Below are 14,868 nucleotides of genomic sequence, written 5' to 3'. Positions count from 1 at the left end.
TATCAGTATCGGCAACAATACTGGGGGTTTCCGGATAGTATCAGACCGTTTGGTTTATTTATTTGAGAGAGTTTGGTACAATAAGCCAGTAACGACTTGTGACGACCATAAATAATGAACATGAAATTGAAATATTAAAACCATACTAGTAAATTACAATATAATGAAGGTATTTTCAGAAATAGTTACTATTACAATAATTAGTATTTATAAAAATAATGCAGAGCAATCAAATTATCAAAAGCGCATAGATCAGAAAGTGAAGAACATTAAACCTTTCCAGCCTTTAGCAACGGTATTCGTGTAAAATGAGAAGCAAGGGGGGACACAAATGGGTGGTTGGTGAACCTCGTTTTCAACTACCAATCGAATCAGAGATATATTAGGTCATCGTTAATGTCACGTGACAAGCGGAAAGTAGTTTACGATGGTAGCGGCTCCTGGGGATAGTGGGGAATACAATTGAGAAATCGGCTGCTTAACTAGGCTTAACGGTTGCTCTTTAGCGCTCTTTCGGTTCAATCGTCGTGGAATTTTCAAGTTTCGTTAAGTTGAATTTTGATATTGTTTTTCATGCATTCTATTGCACCTTTAAGTTTTCCGTCTTTATCAATCAGGAAAAAGTCATCCTTTTCGTAGCTTTCTAAAATGTTTGCAAAATTCAAATGTGCCGATTCCTGACTACCTAAATGACTAGATTATATTAGGCCTTCGAATTAAACTATAGCAGACGACATGAAAATAAAGAAATAAGTGAACTATATTTTCGAGCCAACTTACGCATGTACCTTGTGTAAAACTACGCGAAAGTAACTCTCCGCCGCGGCATAAGACCAAATCTTCCCGTCGCTCTGTAAGGGGGACGGAAATCTTGAATCGACTATGGGGGAACTCATTTTTCACGTTGCGGTTTAGGCTTCTCGTTCTTCACTTTCTGGTTATCTATGCGCTTTTGAAATTATGTTGTTTGGCAAATCTAGTTATGTTGTTTGGCAAATCTAGTTATGTGGTTTGACATTTAAGGTGCGTAATGAGGTTCTTTCGGGAAAAAAAACCCGATACTGGTTAAAACCCTGAAAAATGGCGCCACATGATAGTTTCTCAGTTTTTTTTATAATATACAAATGGTGCTTTATATTTTAAAGGTTCATAGTGTCATCCCTTTATTCAAAAAATAGACTAAAGAAGTTTACAAAATAGAGGCATTCACTTTATCCATGGGTCTCTTTAGATAGGGAAAATTTTTCTGTCATTTTGAAGCGTCATTAATTTCTTAGTCTTAAGGTACTTGTGAAATTCAAAGATGGAGATGTTCTCAAGGTGTAGAAATTTGAAATGGGCGCTCTCAGATTGATACTCTTACAGCTTTTCTATTGAAAGTTGATCAAGGCATGTAATCCGCCGTCTAATTCAATTTCTCCGCCTTGGAAACATCTCCAACTTTGAATGTGTATTATTCGCCAAGAAATAGCTTAAAAATTATGAAAAAGATCTCAAAATGTAAATTAGAACTTACTTGACTTATCATTTAAAATTCACCAACAAAAATATTCCATAAATATATTTGGAATGCTCTGAAACTGAGTCCACTTCCAACATTGGATCCACATTGAAAAAGCATTACGAGGGAAATTGGGTTGGTAAGCACACCTAACGGACTAAGTCGGAACTAGGGGCGCTTTTGCTATTCGTTTTTTAACATGGGGCTCGAACAAAGCTAGCAGGCATTTTACCACCGAAACAAAGTTATCTAAGTTGGGGCATACTTCTACACTACACTTTTACCTTGCCAAAGGCAGGAACAAACCAGAACTCGTCCACAAGGGTGTACCTAAAACTTGCCTTTGCTAAGCTTAGCTGGCCAGTAAACTACACCCCTGGACTATGGGAGCATCTTGTGACATTTCTTTAAAATGCAGCCGAGACTTGCTGCGAGCATTTGCATCGGCATTTTAAAATATGCACCATTTGAGGTAAAGGAAATAAATTCCATGAAGTTTTTAAATAAAATTTCTTAAAAGCGTTTACAATTTTGTTTTTCAATTTTGAATGAATTTAGTTTCGCTTTCCTAACTTTGTGACTAGAAGCATAGGGAAACAAGGGCCTCATAGCATAAACTATTTCTTTTAAAAAAAATGATACTCTTTTTTAAAAAAATCCTTAAAAACCATAGTAGTAGGTATATAATTCATGAAATTACTCTTTGAATTTAATTGTTTGGTATTAATTTTAGTACTTAAGCCGTTGGATCATACTCTGTAAATATCAGTATCGGTAACCCGGTAAAGGGTTAAGCCGGGTATCTGCCATCTCTATTTAAACAGGTTAAAACCGCGTGCTTTTTTAAATTTTCGAAAAAGCTCGATTTTTGGCAGCCCTTACGCGGGGAGGATGTAGAGAAAAGAAGAGTCAAAGAGGAAAGGGATAGTTACTTAAACAAGACAGTCCGGTATGCATCTCGCGTGCACCTACCTCGACGCACAGCAGAGGAGCCAGACGTCACATGATCCGTTAAGGAGGAAATCCAAAAGGGTTAGAGTTGGAAGGGCACACCGGCTTCCTGAATGTCCGTAAATTGGGTAGGATTTTACTTTACCTATCTAACCCAACCAACACTGGTTTCTGACTAATTAGACTACGGGGAGTTCTAAAAAAATAGTGAAAAAAATTCTAAACTCGCCGCAAGTTGTAAAATTTTTTTTTTTTAAATTTGAAAATTGTATGTACTTACCACCATTAAGACTGTTGCCCGCCATAAACTCGTTCTGAAATCAATTTTGAAAAATTACTAAGGGGGTAAACATAACAGCAAGGACTCGCGACGGAAATATAGCTATGAAATTTTAACACCCGCTGAAACATTAACAATTCTCATATTAGGATAGAAAAATAAATGATGAAACCTTCAATTTTAAAAATAAACGAAACTTTGCTTAAATGCGTAAATTATTTAGGAACGAAATGAAGGTAAACAACGAGATTTTGGAAAGGCGTTATATTATTTCGGAACGTACAAGAAGATAAATATATTTTGGAAAAGGCGTAATATCATTTGGGAAACTAACTAAATATAAGCATACAATAATATTAGGGAAAAGGTGTGATATATTATTTGGAAAACTAAATAAATGTATATAGACATTTTTTGGAAAAGGCATAATATTGTTTGGAAAGTAAATGAAGCATTTCTTAAAATACTTTAACAAATAAAACTACGCCTTTTCCAAAAGTGTTTTGTTTATCTTCATTTACTTTCCAAATAATATTACGTCTTATCCAAAATTTTGTTTTTTATCTTCATGTACCTTCCGAAATAATATTACGCCTTTTGTTGTTTAACAACATTTACTTCCCAAATTATGTTATGCCTTTTCCAGAATTTTGATCTTTTTCTTCATTTACTTCCCAAATAATATTATATTTTTTCTAAAATATTGATTTTTACATCGAGTTAGTTTCCGAAATAATATTACGCCTTTTCAAAATTATTTATGTTTACATTTAGTAAGTGTCCCAAATAATGCTACGCCTTTTCCAAAATATTGTTGTTTATCCCCATTTACTTCCGAAATAATTTAGGCATTTTAGAAAAATATCGTTGTTTATTTTTGAAATTGGAGCCTTCTTCAAATAATTTTCTATCCTGGTATGAGAATTGTAAATGTTTCAGCGGGTGTTTAGAATTTCATAGCTATGTTTCCGTCGCGAGTCCTTGTTATAATGTTTCAAGATTGAGTGCAGAACGCGTTTAGGCGCGCAACGGTCTTAATGTTGGTAAGTACATGCAATTTTCCAAAGAACATTTGACCAACTTGCGGCGGGTTTAGAATTTTTTCACTATGTTTTCCGAACTCACTGTGGTCTAATTAATCAGAATCCATTGTTGGTTGGGTTAGTTAAATAAAGTAAAAGGTAAAACGTATTTGAAATTTTTCTTTTGGTTTTTTTTTTTCCTTCTCTCTTTTGCGTTGGTTGCGCATGTGCGAAACTCTATGACCGAGCCGGCTGGGTTTTGAAAGGGAGATGAATTAAAATTTGGTTTCTCTGAGCCTTCTTCTATTTGTGCTAAATTCCTGACGTCTTAACCCCAAAACACTGTGTTACAGGGTCCTCTGTTCCTTGATTTATAATTTTTCCAATGTTTTCAAGTTTTTTCCTTTAAAGTATTTAAAATTTCCAGTGGTAATCCTGAAATCAAATCAACCATACCTAAAGATTCCATTCGAATTTGTTGAAGTGCGCCTGCTTAACAAAAAATATTTTTTTCCTTTTAGATGGATGCTGCATACCGAAGATCAAATTCCCCCAGATTATACCTATATTATGAAAATGGGAAAGTGAAAAGTCACAGTAAGTAATTAGCCTTTTTCCTGATGACCTGTTCGTAGCGGCGACTTTGAGAACTAGCCAACCATTTGTCGCTATAAAGATACGTTATTTTCTGTGGTCAAGGACAGGGTCGGAAATAAGGATTTTTTTATCATGGATATTGGGACAGCGACACCCCTGGCCCATGACCATTGACCAGGGCACCTCGCCTGCTAAACTAAAGAACTAGATAATTAATATAATTGAGGTCTTGACTCGGATTACCCTTGAATTTTCTTAGTGGCCCTGTGGACAACAGACACCCTCCAAATAAATTTTTAAACTGGTCATTTGCCCTGTGACACCGCCTTATTTCCCACGGTTGTAAAGGATTAGTCCGCTTCAACACTCTTTAAAATTAATGTCAGCGTAATTACTTGATTAAATTTATGAAATCAAACTAGTTTGTGCTCCAAACGTGTTTCTAAAGGATATCCAAAACTTTTGTAAAGCTGAAAACAACTTTTAAGATTTCTTTAGAGCATCTAAAGCTAAAGTACCGTTACTCACTAAACCTTGGTGTGCTCACAATTTAAAGCAAAGCGCGGGTCCAGTGGATCCCCTACAAGGGGACTTTCCCCCTGTACTCCAGTTTTGGCTTGGAAAAAGGCTAGTGGGCGGGATTTATAAGAGCACTTATAAATCCCGCCCACAAATGTCTCCTGCCTTCGCCAAGCCAAAACTGGAGTTTGAAAGGAAAGTCAACTTGTAGGGGATCCATTGGACCCGCGCTTTGCTTTAAACTGTGTAGTAGTAGAAGTACTCTAGAAGCTCTATAAACCCCGAAAATTTGGTTTTACTTGTAGAAAAATGTTGGATATCCTTTAGAAGCGCGATCTAGTTGCATTTCATAAATTAAATGTAGTAAAGTAATTACGCTGAAATTGAGCTAACAGTGTTGAAACGGTGTAATCCTTGACCAGAGAAACTAATGAGTCTGAGCAAGTTTTAGCGACACATGGGTGCCTCGTCGATTACAGTAGTTCTTAGTGCTGCTAGCCTGCTAATGGGATGGTGGAGCTGATCATTAATAAGGTTAATCCACTTTATTCCCTATGCGTGTGTCAAGGCTTAGTTGATTTTGACTTGAACATTGATTTTAACTGAGCTACCAGACGATTAGAGCCTATGCAACCGATATCGAACTTAAAGTTGCTCGCTAAGCCTTGGAAAATGGATCGGTAATAAGGTGGATTGAAACTGCAGGAGCAATGCAAGTTGTTCAAAGAGCCTGATGAACAATTAAAATTCATTTCTTCATATAGTTACAGGTTCCACAATAAAACCTGAAATTTTAGAGGAATTTTCCAAAGAATTTTTGAAAGGAGCTGTTGCTTCTGAATTCACGCCAGAAGACGTAAAAATGAGAGATTTCCCAGGTATGATTTTAATACATGTTTAAAAAATATGTAGAGTGAGAACCATTTTATAATAGGTAGCTAACGTCAGGGTTGATATTAAGTCACTTTTTTAATTAAATTCTGTGAGAATTAGTTACTATTTGTCAATTTTTTTCAATTTATCAGTCTATTTCAATGTTATTTTTCTTAAAACTATAGCTTAAAGGGATAATGAAGTAGAAAAACAAGTTATTTTTACTTGATTAATGGTGTTAAAATATGCATTAAAAGATTAGAATAATTCACCAGAACTTTCTCCTTAATTTATTATAAATTTTGAAAGTTATTGTGATTTTAGATAAATCAAATGTTGATGAATCAAATTTTGATGATGGAAATATCTTCGGAAAAAGGAATTTTCTGTCAATCAGAGGACGCTAAAAATTGCGCGGCTCATTCGTTTCTAAGGTCAAGGATTAGCCCTCTTCAACGCTCGTTGAACTTCATTTCAGCGTTATTATTGGAATTAATTGTGTTCCGAGTGTGTTTCTTGACAACATTCAACACTTTTTTCGATTGAAAAGGGGAGGGACTATGGTCATATGCTAAGTATTTTTTTTTATTTCAAGACGATTGCGCTGTTTGATAGGTAAGCTGATGTCCCCTAAGCGATAGCAAGCCGCCCATATAGAGAGATTGGTAGGTTAGGGCTGTGCGAATACTCTAATACTATTTTTTTAATTCGAATTGAGTATTCGATTCTATGAATCGAATTTTCCAATTGGAGATAAACAAGTATTTGAATAATTTCTTATAGTTTTGACAATTTTCCTATAGCTAATTTTTTTCCCTTCTGTTTCGCGTATGCCATTGCGGATGTGTACCTAGATGTCTCTTAAAACCTTAAAATATAGAACAGGTCACAAAATCATGGTAGGGGTTGTTTATTGAAGATTGAAGGTGTAATTGCTTTTGTGCCTGGGACTTTGTAGCTCTATACAAGGTGGTTCAGATCCTAAAACTCAGGAGGTCTATGGGGATTTTTTTCCTTCAAAATTCGTCACTTGCAAAACATTAAATTATCTTTTCAAGTTCAGTTATCTGCTCCTATTTTCAAATTTAAATTAAAAATGTTGTTTCTCCAGCAGTTCATTAAGATCGCAGGAACTTAACTGCATACGTGTCTGTCTTGAAGTCAACTTACCTGCGATAAAACATTTATGGTAATGTTATACAAATGGCTAGCGACATCTAGCAGAATTCATTTCATAACGCAGGGGCTTAAGAATTTTATGCTGTATCTGTCCATGCATGAGTTATTTCATTTTTGAATGACAAACCACCAATGGAAACCGTACGTCGGACGTGAACCCGAATGTTCACACCTTATTGCTCAATTTTACCCGACCGTGCGAGTTTTAAGCACGTCCAAAAACCTTACGGCTGGGAGAGGGGTAATAGTACAAACGTTGTAGGAACCGTTCGGGTGTGGCCTTGACGTACCACTTGGCATCTCACATATGGTTTGCGTCTATAGACGTTTGTGCTCGATGGTTCATTTGCTTCAACCCTACCGCAGTTCAAAACTAGAAGGCAGATTGCCTAGCTGGGAAGGGTATGCGAGGGGTTCGGAAGTGGCTTTTTGAACCCTTTAACGAATTTTTAACCGGAGTGTCAGAGATAGTCTCAGACGTTCACGTCCGACATACGTTTTTATGAATGATTTAAAGTTTAATATGTCTCATACAGTGGGGAAATTAGCAGCTCAAATGTCCGTGAAATCTATTTTCTGTTTAAAGATATTTCATTTATTTGGTTATGGAAAAGTAAGGAAGCCAGTGCGGCTTTTGGCGTACAACAATATCGTCAAAGATCATAGATGTGCCAGGAAACCAAATTGGCTCATATATTTAATAATTTTTCAACATCTCAGTGCATACGTACTTATTGTACAGCTATTGCTTTTTATATTATCTTTAATTATTTCACAAAAATTATTTTCTACTTGTTGCTATTATCAGCAAAGTGTTCATTCAAGCTTATAGTTCTGAAGTCTGTGGAGGTTCAAGAAATTTACAAATAACGTTCCCATGGAAGAGATAACTTGAAACTTAACAAAATGTATTACAAAGAGTCCCATAACTTTTCTCCCATTGTTAAATTAACATAGATTTCACTAATAGCTTTAAAGCAAAGCGCGGGTCGAGCGGGTCCCCTACAAGGCGACTTTCCCCCTGTACTCCAGTTTTGGCTTGGCAAAGGCTAGTGGGCGGGATTTATAAGTACACTTATAAATCGCGCCCACAAATGTCTCCTGCCTTCGCCAAGCCAAAACTGGAGTTCGTAAGGAAAGTCAACTTTTAGGGGATCCGCTGGACCCGCGCTTTGCTTTAAGTTATGGTTAAGCCTGCGAGCTTCTTGGGAAAAGTATATTAAGTTGATTACCAAGGCTTAAACTGCTTAGCCCGCCTGCCGCGGGGCCCGGAGCCACTACTAAAGCGCTGGTGGATTTTCAAATTATCAAATGAAATTCTACAGTGTAGAGGGTACTCTTGGCGAAAAACTTAACCTGAAGAGGTCCTGAAGAATGCTTTAGGTATTCTTCAAGACCTCTTGAGGTGTAATTTTTTGGCTAGGATATGTTGGCTGTGAGCAAGTCCCTTTAGGATAAACATGAAGTTTACGCTGCTAAAGAAATAAATGCACTTTTAATAGGAAGCTCTAATTAAAAAGGGATTTTCATAAGTAAAAATGTTCGTGTTACTTTAATAGTTTAAAAAGTTAACGCAAATTTGAAACTTTCATTAAGATAAGATGTCACTTTTAAATGTTTTCATATCTGACTTATATCTTGCACGCTTGTAAAGGACCTAAATTTGCAAAACATACTTCTGTTTGAAAATTGTACAATACTAAAAATTATGTGTTAGTCTTGTAAATTGCATATTGTATTTTATTCATTTTAATAAAACATATTGAAATGAATAAATTATTTCATAAATACATAAAATTGATGAATGACATTTCATTTTAACATTCGCAAAGAGGCACTATAATGTGTACAAGAAATCTGTGTGATAGTAGAATAGTCTTGTTCAGGCGGACTTGATGTGGTACGAAAATCTAAAGTCGTATGAGTACAGAATGTTAACCCTCGTAGAAAAAGTAGTAGTACTCAAGTTTCACTAAACAAGACTATAGCGATTAAGGTGGAAAACGAAAGCCATATCGGACGTGACTTCATAGTTTGGTAATTTTTTATATTTTCAATATTGCAGGGCAAATGGAGGCCATAAAGTTGTGTGAGATACCACCGAGTGACACCCTCATTTCGAACCAAATGAGGGAATTTGTTACATTAATTATGAAGTCCCATCGTGAGTACTATTACAATACTAAAACTCATCCCCCCTCCTCCCGGATAAGGACAAACGGGAGAGGCTTTTACACCACAGATTCGATCTAAAGGGATGTATTTTATGCCAGTGGACAGAACTTGAATAACGTAACAAAACATTGTCGTTGTAAAATAGTTTCACCCGCTAGCGCCATTGGGCAAACATGCAATTTTGTAAACTATTTCACACCTCGTATTATATATTTTTATGCACTTTGAAGTGAAACATAAATGAAAAGCATTTATTTTCCAAACCGACTTCATTAAGAATAAAGGGCTACTACATTTCATTGGTGGAAGTCCAAAGTTTGGGTAACGATATATCCATGGATAAAGAATGCGCGTGCGGAAATTTGTTTTCACGCTATAGGATCGGCAACTCCCTATCTCGAACGACAGCTTATTCTGTATATACTCTGTTACAACATCGGTTGTCGGCACGCGCAAAGCCAGGTCTCTATGTAATCTAGCGTTGCGCGTGCTGACAAGAGACAAAACTTCAGGATCTTCAGGATTTAAAAATCGTTTAAAATATCCTGAAGTTTTTTGTCTCTTGTCAGCACGCGCAAGGCTACATTACATAGAGACCTGGCTTTGCGCGTGCTGACAACCGATGTTGTAACAGAGTATATACAGAATAAGCTGTCGCTCGAGATAGGGAGTTGCCTATCCTGTAGAGTGAAAACAAATTTCCTCACGCGCATTCTTTATCCATGATATATCCACGTCAGTGTGTATAGGCTTGAGACTGCAGAAATATACCACCTTTCATGGTTTTAGATTTTTTTCAGGATTCTAATTCAATATATATCTTTATACTAGGATCATCACGTTTCTTTCGTGAAGAGGAAAAACCAGAATGGTGGCCTCATGATGTTCCTTTTGCATCTATAAATAATAAATGTTAGTATAAAATATTTAGGCTTAAAAATAATTCTTCCTGTTCAAGTCCACATAAAAGGCGGTACAAAGTCATTTAGATTTTTGTAGGCGAAATCGCACCCAACATTTAGGGAGGGATGAAAGAAACATGAACTGTAACAATCTACCTCCGAATCCAAGCTTTCTACTCCCTTTAATAATGAAAAGAATACGTTTCATTAATATTGGTTCCAAGCCTGCCGCATCAAGTGAAAATTAGGGCGAAATATACTATATTAACAATGCTTAATTGTTTCATATAATTTTCACAAAGATACTATAAACCAAACTTTGAAGTATTTCACTAATTTATACTAATTTTGAAAAGTATTCTTTTTTCTAAAATTAAACAGAGAAGTATTTTTGACTATATATATTAACGGAATGTCAAAATGAAAATGAAAATTTACCAAAAATCATGTAATGATTAATTTGAATATTATATCAAGTGAAACATGACCTTAGGCCGAGGCAAGGCGTCCATTCAAAGTAAACATACTAATGCCATGAGAAAACACTAATCCCACATCTTCTTTCACGTAAGGGATTAGGGTTTCATGTAACATTGTATCTCGACTTTACTATATTTACCAATAGTGGACGGTTGTTTCTTTATGAAAGGCAATTTGGATTTTTTTAAATTGGTCAACTGATCAAAATTGTCCCTGACCGTTTTTCTCTAGCTATCATAGTTTGTCCAGTATTCGTGATGAAAGTACGACGAAACCTAGTAGTATTTTGGATTACATACGATTTTCTATTGTTTCTATTTATAAGGTTTTAATAGCATTATAGTTGACGAGTAGCTAAAGCATTATAGTTTTGATTTCTGTACCTTGGTTCGATTACCGACCACTACAAGGTTTTTTTGATACTATAGAATTGAATTATTATTTAACTAAATGAAAAGCAACACTTATTCACACTTTTATCATCTTTGTGACATTGTTCTTAAACATACTTTTTTTGCAATAAATGAGGTAGATATGGCATAATTTAAAACTTTCTAAACTTGTTAAAAATATAGTCTAGAATCATACTATCAATTACAAATTAAGAAATATTAGATAATAATCAGACGTTAGAAAATGCATGGCTCGGAATTCAATAAATATCCAATATTCAAAAAGCTAACGCATTAACCACTCCGCTATAAGTTAAGCGAAAATACTATTATTAAAATCTCATCCATAAAAAGGTAAGAAAATAGTATCTAATGCTAAATAGTCCATTTAGTACAACTTTGACCACGGGAACTGCACAAACTATGGCCGCTAGGGAAAAACAACCATGGACACTTATGGACAGTTGAAAAAAAAATCCATAAAAAGTGCTATGTCCGTTGGCAACACAAATTTTTAAAGCAAGTCTCAGCTGTGATGTAGTTTAAAATAATACCATAAGATGCTCCCATAGTCGAGGGCTGGAGTTACTGGGCACGCCAAGCTTAGCAAAGGCAAGTTTTAGCTCCGCCCTCGTTGCCAATTTCTGATTTCTTCCTGTCATAGGCAAGGCAAAATTTGTGTGTAGAAGATTAACCAGCATGTTTGGGCACACAGGAGCAAAGACTTGGTTTAAAAAATAGTTATTTACAGGATTGCCATGATTCTTTAAATTTGTCCAAATCCAATCAATCCAGTATAGTTAATGAGAAATAATTGTTGTATATATTCTAGATGAAGACCAAGAGGGAAATGAAACAAAATGGAATATAAAATTAATAGAAAAAATTTACACTGCTGCCCGTACTTTTTTCATTGAAACAAATTGTCAGGTAATGAATTTTTATACTTTATCAATATTAACTTGGCAGATATAGGTTAAAGTAAATATTGCCATTTACATTTTAATGACAAAAATTGAGTAAGGATTCACTCATGTTAGATACATATATATACTTTGAATCTAATCTATATCTTTCCAATTAAATTATTGTTGTTTTTTCTTTTATCAAATATGTAATTGCTTGATAATGAGGGTAAGCATCTGCAACTATGGGCCCATGTAGCTACCTTTTACAGCGCATAGGTTTGATAGAAGCTAGCTGTATGTACCCATGGTGGGAAATGCTTAACACTTGGCCTATGCGATTAAAATTAAGACCGCTTCAAACTTGGCTGGGGTGGGGGGATAATTTATCTCAAAGGGTCGCAGTTCAATTTATTTGGTCACTTGATGGTGCTTTTTGTCATCCTCCTTTTAAACGGTCACTCATTTTATATAAAAGCAAAATTGTACCGAAGTGATAGAAAAAAAAACTACTGCCTTAATATTTTTAGGAAAGCCCCCACCATCGTTCTTGAATTATTTTGAAATGACTGTACATTCCGTTAACCTTTCCTAAATAACACAGTCCGGTTAGGGAATGGAGTGAAAACCATTAAGAGGATAACAATGACATGTACCACATGCAGCTTTAAGCGTGTTGTGCCTGTTACCTTAATTCGGACAGCCCTTACACCAGTCAGCTCACTGAGAAAACTTTCCAAATAAAGCATGAACTGAGCACCCCTAGCGACGATTAGAGGCGAAGTAAATTTCAAGAAAAAACAGCTGGAGGGGAAGCGGTCTTATTTCTAACTAGGCCTGTGCGAGTACCCGGTACCCGAAAATTACCCGGTCGGGTATCGGGTCGGGTACCCGACCCGATACCCGAAAACTTAATTTCTTAATACCCGAAATTATTCGAATATTTAAATTTTCCCGCTCATTACCCGTGACAAGGCTTAGGACAATCTGGCATTGGTTTGGCAAAGTTTCTTGAACTTAGAAGAACTTAAGTTTGAGTAAACTTTTCCACAATGCTCAGTATTATTCATTATTTCAATCCTCGCTAATAGCTTAAAGGTGGAATTCATAAACGTCGGACGCAATTTAGTACAGGCAAAGGCAGGGCGTCGTGCGCAAAAGGCGGAAGTTTGCGCACGACGCCCTGCCTTTGCCTGTACTAAATTGCGTCCGACGTTTATGAATTCCACCTTTAGCGTCTTATTTTTGTACTTTTCGCCATAATGATACCCAAGTCTTTCATGACACATTTTTTTCACAAATAAAAGTATTTCATCCCGATAAGTACCTGATATGATTTTTTGCTACCCGAAAAGCACCCGACTAATGGTAGTTTAGCTAGGCCTAATTATTCGAGTACCCGTTAGAAATCCGGGTACCCGACCCTATACCCGATTGCAAGTTTTTTCAACTACCCGTACCCGACCCGAAACCCAAAAATCACTACCCGCACAGGCCTATTTCTAACCACGTGGGAACTATTTGATTAATGGCTCTAATATCTTTTTCACAGGACATTATTGGTGGAGACATTAAACCAAAAGATTAAATTGGACTAATAATAATAAAAAAAATTTATGAGAGGAAAAATTATAAAACTTTTTCCAAATGTGTTTTTCACTATTTCTAAATTAAGGATTCTCACTCATATATTGTGTTCCTTTTAAATGAGGGTAAAAGCAAAATTGATTTATTCCTTCATCAATTCTAAGACACACCATACCTTCAGTATTATTTCTCAATGATTTAAAGTCAAAAATAGATTCCCTTTCCATTGTGGTATAAAGTAGCATACTTTTTGGGTCTATGTGACGTTTATAACAAACATCCTTCACTTACACAGGGGAGAGCCGAGTGTTCCATGATTATTCAACTAACCAAAATTATTAATGAAATCTTAAACAAATTTCATTTTCAAAATCATTGAGAAATAATTCATGAATATTCCACTATGCAGGCAGGTCTTAGAATTAACAAAGGCATCTATAATAAATTTCTTCTTTGCCATCCACATAGTTTAATGTGACATTTTACTGACAAACCTTGGGGAAGGTGGTTGGGCTTCTTTGTTTAGAAAGCTGTATCCGTCAAAACATTTTGAGCTTCATCTACACGAAATTCCTTGCTTCTGTTTTGCCACTCACGAATTAAGTCTCCCCCTGTAATTCGCGATATTTAAATTTTACTTGATTTCCCAAATATGTCTGAGTTCATTGTAATTGCACTAGCCTTAGACTATCTTTTGTCCCTTTAAAGTGGCAGACCTTTAGAGGGTTTTGTTTCCAGTGCTGAATCTTCGGAAAGACTTTGAGCAAGCTTCACTTGATGTGGCTTTAATAAATCAAAAATTCCTTTCTTATCTTTTGCCATTCAAGCGTTTGTAACGTCCTCTGCTGTGATTCACGATACAAGAATTTTAGTTCATTTCCCAAAAACATCAGATGTAAATTGTAAATGAGGTGTCCCCAAAAAAGCACCAAATTTAATAGCGTCAAGACTTGGAGCAGCGCAAAATTGTAAAATACCCTAGACTTTTGAATCCTAGCAACTAAATACTTAAAAATAAGGCTCAAACTAACTAGTGAACTTAATTTAACGTGTACTGCTATGTAAACAAGTCTAAAGATTTATGGAATGTTCCTTAATTAACCATTTTAATATTATCATTCTAACCTCTGCAAAAGAAAGCCCACTACCGCTTCTATTCTATTTAACTATTATTACCCAAATCTTGTGTTCCATTAAAGTGACATTTTTATTTGGTGTCTTAAGTTCCAAACATCAAGTCAAACGATTATCAACCATTTTTTCTATATCAACGAGAAAAGTAAAACAATTTTATTAGTTTACAAACCAACTGTTAATAATTCTGTCATTTTTAATTACAATGAAAGTCGACGCGCCTTCCTTGAACATTTCTCCATTCCGAGCTCCACATCTAAACGCCCGTTGTCTTTTAGTCTTCGAAAACGAAACTAGACCCTTCGAATATTTGAAATAATTCAATAAATGCGTTAAAATTAATTTTAAATTGAGTTTTAGTTTCTTTTCAT

The 14,868-nt window shown here is 35.5% G+C and overlaps 2 long non-coding RNA genes across 7 annotated transcripts; one reads left to right on the top strand and one right to left on the bottom strand.

Moving 5' to 3' along the window:
- The first annotated feature begins 2,221 nt into the window (after window positions 1-2,221).
- Window positions 2,222-11,813, top strand: LOC149664253 (uncharacterized). Of its 5 annotated transcripts, XR_016368364.1 has the most exons (7): window positions 2,223-2,580; window positions 4,276-4,351; window positions 5,635-5,748; window positions 6,068-6,932; window positions 8,988-9,086; window positions 9,929-10,009; window positions 11,704-11,813. It is a non-coding gene; the product is annotated as an uncharacterized LOC149664253 (long non-coding RNA). The 5 variants fall into 5 exon arrangements; XR_016368361.1 differs by having other exon boundaries at window positions 2,222-2,580; window positions 6,068-9,418; window positions 11,704-11,812; XR_016368362.1 differs by lacking the exon at window positions 11,704-11,813 and having other exon boundaries at window positions 2,228-2,580; window positions 6,068-9,086; window positions 9,929-10,020.
- On the bottom strand, window positions 8,629-14,840 carry LOC149664252 (uncharacterized). 2 transcript variants are annotated; one of them, XR_016368365.1, is made up of 6 exons: window positions 14,702-14,840; window positions 14,540-14,625; window positions 14,045-14,208; window positions 13,858-13,974; window positions 9,872-9,994; window positions 8,629-8,832 (listed from the first exon to the last, which is right to left on the bottom strand). It is a non-coding gene; the product is annotated as an uncharacterized LOC149664252 (long non-coding RNA). The 2 variants fall into 2 exon arrangements; XR_016368366.1 differs by lacking the exon at window positions 8,629-8,832 and having other exon boundaries at window positions 9,873-9,994; window positions 14,080-14,208.
- Window positions 14,841-14,868: the final 28 nt, after the last annotated feature.

Source organism: Phalangium opilio, unplaced genomic scaffold, assembly GCF_054372755.1.
Source record: "Phalangium opilio isolate 3A_F unplaced genomic scaffold, DU_Popi_V2 ptg000061l_1, whole genome shotgun sequence".
NCBI lineage: Eukaryota > Metazoa > Arthropoda > Arachnida > Opiliones > Phalangiidae > Phalangium > Phalangium opilio.
Note: the sequence above shows the minus strand (reverse complement) of the source record. Positions and strands in the feature narration are given on the sequence as shown.